Source organism: Lytechinus pictus, unplaced genomic scaffold, assembly GCF_037042905.1.
Source record: "Lytechinus pictus isolate F3 Inbred unplaced genomic scaffold, Lp3.0 scaffold_20, whole genome shotgun sequence".
NCBI classification, from domain to species: Eukaryota; Metazoa; Echinodermata; class Echinoidea; order Temnopleuroida; family Toxopneustidae; genus Lytechinus; species Lytechinus pictus.
This window is the reverse complement of record NW_026974141.1, coordinates 16,632,788-16,643,242: the sequence shown is the minus strand read 5'-3', so window position 1 is coordinate 16,643,242 and position 10,455 is coordinate 16,632,788. Positions and strand designations below refer to the sequence as shown.

At 35.8% G+C, this 10,455-nt stretch overlaps 1 pseudogene; it reads right to left on the bottom strand.

The window, feature by feature from the left end:
- Positions 1-1,405: 1,405 nt before the first annotated feature.
- LOC129282985 (uncharacterized) lies at positions 1,406-10,032 on the bottom strand (annotated as a pseudogene).
- Between the last annotated feature and the right edge of the window lie 423 nt (positions 10,033-10,455).

Sequence of the window (10,455 nt, the reverse complement as noted above, 5' to 3'; positions counted from 1 at the left end):
AAATGCCAAAAACAATTTAATGTGAATAGAAATTTATGATAAACAAATGCATTCAATGTTTTTTAGTCAAAAGTGCAAAAAAAGTCTACCTCATTTGCATATTATGCAAATAAGCATCCTTATATGGACAAAAATGTCAAGATATTGGTATTTCTGCTTGAAAACATTTCATTAATGTTTACATTAATATGCTACTATATCACTAAGCATGAGAATTCATCCCAATGCCTGAAAATTAATTTGCATATTATGCAAATTAGCCATTTTAAAAATAAAAAATAAGGAAAATAATCCAAAGATTACAAATTAAATGTCCACAGCAAGTAATTTGAACAAAAGTTCATGATGAATACATAAGTTAAATCTTTATTTAAAAAAGCTAGCAAATCTGCCCCATTTGCATAATATGCAAATAAGTATCCTTATATGGAAAATGTCAACAAATTTTGATTTTTATCACATTTACTGAAGTGAAAACATTTCAGTTTTTCAAATATGCTGCTATCAGTAAGCATTCAAATCTATCCTAATATGATTTATATTCAAGGAAATATACTGGAATATGTTCTTCGCTTCCTAAGCCGCGTTGTTAGTCTGACAAGATGATGGGATTTGCAAGAACAAAGCACAGTATTTGAATTGGTGTGTAGTTTGTTAGAGCTGACAACCCTTTCTTATATGGATGGGAACAACTTAGACTTTCTTGAAATTTCACCGTATAAAGGGAGGCCAGGAAAAGCAAACTTATGGCAGGTAAGATCTGATGAGTAGTCTCATTAGGACGTGTAGCAGAGATTCCGTCTGGCCTAGTAGCTTCAAGCAGGTTGTTTTCTTTAACAATTTCTTCAGTAGTCTGGCTACACCATATGGGTCAGGACTGGGTCCCATCATCATCATGATCAGTGGTGAATACTAAGAAAAAAAATCTTTGCCTTCCTTTAATAATGCTATTCTAAAGTAGTCATAGCAATTGATATTAAGGGCCCCCAACATGCTAATTGTTACAGCCTGGATCATTGTCAACCCGGTCAACAAAAGATGTATTATAGGCTTGTCTACAAACCCTCTTGTGGTCCTCTTTAATGCATTGTAGCAATTCTGAGTTTTACCTTACTGATGCTTTCCTAGCCTTTCTCTAAAACTCTTGACATCTTCCGACACAACTTATGTCCTTTGTCTCATTGAGGCAACTTGTGTCGGAAGAAGACATGGGTAACGGTGTGTTCTTGTTAAAGTCCTCTTGATTGGCATTCAATCTCATATGCTCGACTTGTCGGATTTCAGTACAGAGAGTTGTATGATTGTCCAAAATACATCTGCATGACACTATTAAAATCAGCATTTTTCCAGAAGAATATCCTCAGTCGTACCATAATTACTAAAAGATTCATTCTTCTGTATACCATCACAGTATATCAATGAGTAACACATTGAGGCAAATAAGTCCACTTGTTGGAACGGCAATAATCTGGCTTAGTCCTCCGTCTGGTTTGTTCATTGTCTCACTGAGGAATTTCTGTTTGCCATAAATATCAGCAATTAATATAATTATTTGCATACGATTTGCTTAGAAACTATAGCTATAATATTTGGAGATGGCTGCCATCCTTAGGAGATTTATCAAAGAGGAAAGAACAGAAAATGGATGCTTCATCCTGAAGCAGCTACTGGATTCAGCAATAACGTCTAATCACGATTCCATCTGAGAAAGATAATGCACTTTAAGCCTTCATCATGGATTTATGAATGTCTTTCATTTCACCCGTATAGGCAAATGCCCATTTTTACTCCTATTAACCATGCCAAGAGATCTTGTGATCCAAGCAAGTACCAAGACAAGTGGTGTGCTACAAGGACCAAATATTCGAAGCGAATGGGCTTTTATTTGTACTGGGTGTGACATCTTGTGCTGATCACTTGGCAATCCAGGAGCTTGATAGCGTGGACTATACTCGCAAGAAAAGCAAAGTCTCTACAAAGTCAAAAAGAGAGGAAGACTTGGATGGAAATAATGAAGCATTCAAGCAATGGGATCCATGTAGAATAGACTCATCATTGTACAGTACGAGTGGGCTAACTGCTCATGAAAACAGTCAATATCAACCAAGCAAGAAGTGTAGGGAAGGTCATCATGGTTAATACACATAATCTACATGGAATTTTAGAGGAAAGTATCACGTATGTGTTTCCCTGAAAATGTATAACATGTCGGATGCTTATTTGCATAATATGTAAATTACACATCAGATATTAAGCTGATAATTAATGTATTGTCCATTCATAGTGATCACATCATATTGATCTAGACTAAAATGTTTTCATAACTGTTTTTGTGAAAAAAAATCAAAATTTCTGGATTTTTTTCGTATAAGGATGTTCATACATAATTATGCAAATGAGGTAAATTTATTTACGATTTTTATTCAAAAAATAGATAAATTTCTAAAACTTATCATGGGCAACAGATCAATTCATATTGTTTTCTGTACTTGATTTCCAATATTTGGATCATTTTCCTTATTTGTAATTTATTATGGCTAATTTGCATAAAATGCAAATTTTGTGATTTTCCTATAATAATAATAATAATATAAGGTATTTATATTGCGCACATATCCACCTTGTTAGGTGCTCAAGGCGCTCCTATATTACCCGGCTAAGCTAGGCGTTCATAGCGCACACAGCTTTTTAAGGAATTACTTCCTACCAGTACCCATTTACCTCATCTGGGTTTAGTGCAGCACATTTTGGATCAGTTTCTTGCTGAAGGAAATTACGCCATGGCTGGGATTCGAACCCACGTTGCTTGTATATTTAAGGACTTTTAATATGGTGTTTAGGAAACCTTGCTGTAAGGTATTGCCATATTCCAATTTCAATTGATAATCTACTTGCAATTTTTGAGGGATGTATCACCAGTGTGTTTTCTTGAATATTTATAACATGTTAGATACTTTTATTTGCATAATATGCAAATTACACTACAGACACTAAGTTGAATACAAATGTATTCAACGTCCTTAGTGATAGCAGCATGTAAATTTCAACATTAATGAAATTTTCAAGCAGTTAATGAGAGAAAAATCACAATACCTTGACATTTTTCCATATAAGGATGCTTATTTGCATATTATGCAAATTAGGTAGATTTGTTTGCACTTTTGACAAAAAAACATTGAATACAGTTATTTATTATGAATTTTCGCTCAAACTAAATTATTTTGGACACTCAATTTGTAATCTTTCGGCTATTTCCCTAATTTTTCTAACTTTTTATGGCTAATTTGCATAATATGCAAATTTCATAAATTTCCACTACTTGGATTTCTTGGGACTTTTAGTATGTTGTTTAGGGGACCTTCCTGGAAAGCATTGCAGTGGAATATCTTGTGTTGCAATTAGTGGTGGGTCAAACCCTATATTAGCGCGTTTTCGCCCAGCGTCGTACGACGCTATCTACGACGTAGAACGATCTCTTGGTTCGTGCGTCCGTCGCGCTCAACTCTCGCTTGTAAGCAGTTTCGCAAATCGCTGAACGCGGCCGGATCGACCGCCAACATATGCATTGTATATGTTCCTACTATGTGCACACAACTGGCAGTGCCATGTGTCTTGCAGTCGCGTCGTCGACCGAGCCATGCAACGGCTTTTCAATCATATTTCAATAATCATACTCGTTTAAACTTCTACTGTAACATTTTGAAATTATACTTAGCTTGATTTTAGTATAATTGAAATGGTACTCACCGAAAAACTCGCATTCGAGTCCATGTTTTGAAGCTTTCAGCTATCAGTGTAGTCAGAGTAGAGTACAACATGTGCATGCACGCGATGGGCGAATGTGTTTACATCGGCTCAGCTTGCTCGCTCTACAAGTGATCTGATTGGCTGTTGACAAATCCTACGTTCTAATGCGGACGCCCGCTAATTTGCGGAAGAACCGTCCGTGATTTGAGCTCAAGAACGCTCGGGCCTCTGTTTCCATGAAAGTTGGCGATTTTTGCACACGACCCTTACGTTCTACGTCGTACGACGCTGGGCGAAAACGCGCTATTAACTGGACTACTGTGTAGCAGCTCATGTTAGCTGTGGTATGTTTGTTAAATAATATTGCAGTTTAGATAGACTTGTAAATAAGGCTCATTTTGGTTTTAATTCCGTTAGCGCAACCACCTAGTTCTTTTGACCTTTTAATATTTTCCTCCAGCTCCTTTGTTTACAAACAATAAAATTCTCCCACGCTCTGTACGTTACCTTTTTAGGTCCACGTGAGTTTTGGATGTTTCTCGCCACGCACGTGACTTTTTTGGATGCGCGTATTCCTTTCTTCTGACATTTCCTTGACTGGCGGTGGTTGCAGTAGCGATGTACGTTCCTTGTGTGCTAAGTCAACTTTTGGAGGTAATTTTATGCTTGTAATTCGTAGTTATCCATTTGTTTCTTTAAGAAATTGTATTAGATAGAGAGATTTTTTAATTATTGTCCTTGGTCTTATTCTAGATTTCTGGCTAGCAATCACAGTCTTTTTATATGGATAGATTTTTGATAACTAGCAAACACATTTTAGTCCTTCTCGGACATTTTTCCTTTCTGTATTGTTTAGCTATGATTGGTCGGATTTTTGAGCTTTCTGATTGGTGCGTTTTACACCAATCTGATTGGACGAAAGTCTTGTTTGGTAGAAAATTTGGCTGATTGTTGGGAATGATCCCCACAAGTTCGAGAATTAGCGTTTGGTCAACAAGGGCTCTGCTCTTAGCTCAGTTCATTAATTTTTCTTCGTCTTGGTAGCTTAGCTCAATGCACTGATCCCGCTTTGCCTTTTGAGAACAATAATCATCAAACTTCATTTCATTGATTTATTTCGCCAACCGCTTTAGATCTATTAGTATTTACTTTCAACTAGTTTCATATTGAGTGATTGACTTGAACTTCGACTGCTTTTAGTAATTGTCTTCTCATCATCGAACATTATCTTATTCGTCAACCTCATCATCGAACTTTAGAGTTCAACGACATCGAACATTATCTTATTCGTCAACCTCATCATCGAACTTAAGTCGATCAACGACATCGAAGTCGAACATTGTCATTATCTTATTCGTCAACCTCATCATCAAACTTTAGTCGATCAACGACATCGAAGTCGAACATTGTCATTATTAGGGTGTCTGAAGCCACACTGAAAAGTGTCAGCATAAGACAGGCTGATTTAGGGGAAAATGTGGCACATTTTTTTCGGGAAGTTCAGGCTACTAGAAAAACGTGATCTGAATTGATTATCAACTTGTGTTTGGCATGTATGGAAAGAGAAAATTCAGGGGCTTCTTTTGACAGTAAGGACAAGTTTATATGATCATTTGAATTAAGGATTTAGAGATAAATTGCAAACCCTTATTTTTGTGTGTGTTGAAATTGCCATTTCCCCATGCGTTTTCTATGGGAAAATGAAATTTCTGTTTTGCACAATTTTTTCACTTTGTCGCAATTTTTCATTGTGATCTGGTTTCCAAATCTTTATAAAAATCATACCATCAGAAAGAGCATAAAAAATCCTATTGGACTCTTTATGGACAAGTTTTTGGCATTAATAATAAATTTATAACAGCTCTCGGAAGCTAAAAATTTGGATTTGTGTGTGTCCATTTCTTAACTACACAGTCTATGGCAGAGAAATGCTGAAAATTGACCTAATTTCATTCTTCTTTTTTGTAGCCAATAATCAGATTTTTTTCAAAAATGTTACATTTCTGTCAGTCTGAAGGTCATTTCTCTTCAAATTCACAAAGAAAATGTGATATTTTCTTGAAATAAGAAAAATAATAATTTTTCTCCAGACACCCTATCATTATCTTATTCGTCAACCTCGTCATTGAACTTTAGTCGATCAACGACATCGAAGTCGAACATTGTCATTATCTTATTCGTCAACCTCGTCATCGAACTTTAGTCGATCAACGACATCGAAGTCGAACATTGTCATCATCTTATTCGTCAACCTCGTCATCGAACTTTAGTCAATCAACGACATCGAAGTCGAACGTTGTCATTATCTTATTCGTCAACCTCGATCATCGAACCCAACATCGAATCCTCGAGTTTTTCTTCATCTGTTTTCACACCGGACTTTTCTTTTTTCTTAATTCGCTTGCCACGACTAATTCGCCTTAGTTTCGGACATTTAACATTTGGATCAAACAATCGGATTTTTAATACCTGGATATTTAATATTTTCTACATCGATTTCTCGGATTATAATTTTTCCTTTGCACAACTTATGTAAGTAATTCTAAATAGCGGCGGTCTTTCGCTATAGAAATAGACCACTTTATTATTGCTCTTGTAATTTCTTGATTGCAAATAGCGGCGGTCTTTCGATATAGAAATAGACCACCTTAGCCTATTTCTTTTTGTAATTTCTTGATTCATTTTTGTAAAAATACCAATTTACAAGCTCAGTCTAGATCTGGATCTAGATTAGATCTAGAAACTACTTCGATCACAATTTGATGTATTGAATCTCCTTGGAATTATTAATAAATATAACGAGATCCTGAGAAGAGGACTTTATACTTTGTAGTTCACTTTTGTTATTTCGTTTTGGCTATTTTTCTATCCTTAATTAATTTTTATAGACATCCCATACAATTCATTTATTTTTGGTATCATGCCCTGACCCCCTCAGGCGCTCTCATTAAAACTGCATTGAATGAATCCAGATATTTATGCCATAGGCTAATCCTACATGAGTTAGTAAACATATTTGTACATCCCTTGTCAATAAAGTTAAATTGAGAACTGATAATAAAAAGTGTTTAAACAATTAATCAATTATAATGTAAATTATTGAAAACATGCTTTGAATTTGAATTTAATGCAACCCTTGTAGGATTATGACATCATTGACATCCGGATTCATTCATTGCATTCATGCTATCTATGATAGTAGAGATTCTAATTGTTACACTCTCTCACACACACACTTTCTTTCTCTCTTCCTCTTTTTTTCTTTTCTTTATTCTCATCTCTTCCGTGCTAATTTCTGGTTCGACAGAATTCATTGTTTCTATGTTATTTGGCCGCATGTATTTTCAATTTTGGTATATCATGATGGGGATGGATGTCGTAATTTAATACATGCACCCCCAACTTGATAAACAACCTTTCTATGTGTTTTGATATTTCTTATGATGTAGAATTTGTGTAAATTGAGTTTTTTTATTTGATATTGATTGTATTTTTATGTAAATGATTGTAAAGGGTAATGCAATTGGGCTTTTCAGCCGCTATAGATACCCTTGTTGAAATAAACCGTTAAAAAAAAAAAACTTTGGCACAAATAAAAATTTACATCACTGCAAAGAATACCTACTGATCATCCAAGCATTAACACATACTCCATAGATATGGTATAGGGCCTACAATTATTTGGAAGAACATACTCTTTCTTGCCCTTTTTAATAATCATGTGTTCATGATTTATTTTTTCCATAAATTGGGGATTCCAGATGTTAAGTTTTTATTGAACTCACCCGGTATAATAATTATCATAATATGCATGCATAAGATGGACAATATTTCAGTTCAATTCAAGATTCCAATATCTTCATGCATTTATGTACTACTGATATTTTACTCAGTAAATGAGAAACAAACTGAAAGATGGATGTTTGAATGGTTTAGGTTTTGTTTACGTATAAGTCAATTTCAAGACTAGTAAGATCTTTCGGATGACTTTCAGCTACACTCCTGAAGGAGTGCTACGTACTGTATTGAAAAAATAGAAACATGCATGAACTCAGGGAACTTTTCCGTTGTATCCAACTTACCGCCTTTGAATATATCCCAGTGGATGCATAACCAGCTATAGTGTGTGTGTCTTCAACACGGATGGGCAGAGATGATACTGAATTCCGAATCATGACTTTGGTATCTTCATCTTGACTCTCAAAAGCTACATCAACCAAGAAATTCATCTCCTTTCGTGCATCATCGTCTTTGCTTTGGGCGTACTGTTGTAACATACATTTTGTGGTATACTTGGCAATTGTTTTGTCCTGTGACACAGTAAAGGACAGGAGATACCTAAACTCCTCCTTCCTATGGAGTACTACTTCCTCAATCAGCCTCTTAAATTCAGTGCAATCTGAATCATAGAGAGAAGCAAGATAGACTGCAGCCAAGTACTCCTGGAATAGTTTATGAGGAAAGAAGATTGTTGACTGCATGTATGGACTGCTCTTATCGTGAATGGATGAGAGCTTATTCTCCTGTGACAACACTCCTACTTTGCATGCTGTTTCCACAGAGTCCGAGTACTGTTCAGGATCTTCAGTGAAAATAAGGTGGTTAGATTGCAGTCCAGTAAATGCCAATTTGGCAACGGGTTCCATGAGGTTTTTTATTTTACAGCGATGGGTATTAAATGATATGCTTCTTAGATCTTTGATCTCTTTTTGGACATGATGCACGTTTAAGAATTCAAACATCTGATGACATAATTCAGAGAATGTTCGAATTGTTTTAAATAATTCTTTCTTTTTGTCATCAAGTCCTCTCCACATGAGACAGAGCATAGATAGGATAGGGTGCCATATACTCTGATATGATATTATTCCCTTTGATCATTTGAATAAGTTGATCTGCTGTAACTGTACGGTCTTTAAAGTACTTGTGAATGTAAACCTTCACATTCCCCTTACTAAAGCCTTCCACATGAATGAAAGCATACAGTTTCATTAGATTGAGATCCCACTTTGTCTCATTGGCCTTCCATGGACGACTGGTCACCATCACTGGGCAATTGCTAAGTTCATCTGAACGAAGGATATGTACTAGTGAGATATCATCTTCTTCAGTAGTGCTTTCACTTGCATCTGAGATGCTGCCTCTTGGCATCAATGGGGCAATTGGTGTACCTGAGGGCATTTGCCCCTTCGTCGCTTTGATTTTGGTCTTGAATCTGGTTGATCATCAGGCTCTGGCTGAGCACCTTCTAATTCTTGTTTGGTTTCAGAGTGCTGTACAACCTTGCCACTAAACTCATCTAATCCATCACAGGCAATTAATACCTTTTCTGGATTTGAACGGATGTACTCGGTGATCTGACAGGCTGTTGCTGGGTTATCCTTTGAGAGATAAGACTTGACTATCTGACCAATTGTATATAAATATTTTGTAACAACTTTGCCACCCAAATAAGAAATTCCACCCTAGGTAAGCATTTTTTTGTGCCAGCTGGATCTGAGGACATAACTGAATGTAAACAAAAGTTTATTTCAGACCGTCTCCAACATTTTTTCACTAAGTTTTTATCATTTTCAGTGGATTTCAATTTCATATTTCATTTAATTCTTGTTTCTCCACATTTTCCCCAAGCTTGACAATGATTATGAAAAAGAAAAGCAAGTCTTAGCCATTTCATGAGAATAACAACTCGGTGTAAAGCAGATATCATCACGACGGCCTCGGTGTGTGGGGAGGGGGGGGGGCGCAATGGTGCACTGTGAAATGTTTTGGGCAAGAAAACAAGTTAAAAAGGCAAAAGATATCTTCAAATCAATCTTCCTTGCTAAAGTTTGTGTTCTTCATGATTATTGTCTACTTTTATTAATGCAACTATTTCCAAGTCCTGCGCAGATCATTCTTCACCAACTTTTCAAAAGTAAGTGGTCCTCACTCAAGCAGAACAATTTGTTTACAGTTATATCATCACTTGCTTAAAGAGATCTGTACCAATGTTTAAATGAGGAAAAAGCTTCAGGATATTACAAATATATAAGTTAATAGAGTTATTTATATGTTGTTGTATATAAGAAGAATTGTAAGAGCGATTACATTCATTCATTTATTTTCTCTTTAAGGATATCCATAGCCTAGAATGATAAAGAACATTCCAAACCGTGTTATGCAGGCCTCTCGCCTATTTAAAGGCCAAGGAGTTTTATTTTTTGAATAGGGTAAGGCAGACAATAGAGCTCCCAGTAGTAGTGAAAAGAACAACAGGCTTACCAGGTAGCTATTTGTTGACATGTTAATTTCAATGAGGTCATTCAAGAATGTTTTAGAATTTAGACTGCTCTAGAAATGGGCAGAATGTTCTTTTTAAAGTGAATACTAGAAGTTTCTAGAATAATGAATAATTTGTATATAAGCTGGCAGTATCATCAGATCAGAACTCAGAGTTTCACGTCAGACTTTATGTCAGAGCAGAGTTTATTTCCACCTGGAATATTTATCATCTGTGGAATTATTTGCCCGCCATCAATGAACTGTTTGCAGTTATTTTGAGAGAGGAATTCTCAGTTCTCATCGAGATCATCAACCTGTTTTAATGAACGCTTTTCAACCCATGGATTGCTGGAATTGACTGTTAATCATCATCAACATCGTCTTCACGGACATTTCAACTCATTAAAGTGACTCTTGTTATTCATCTTGCTTCAACATCAGTTT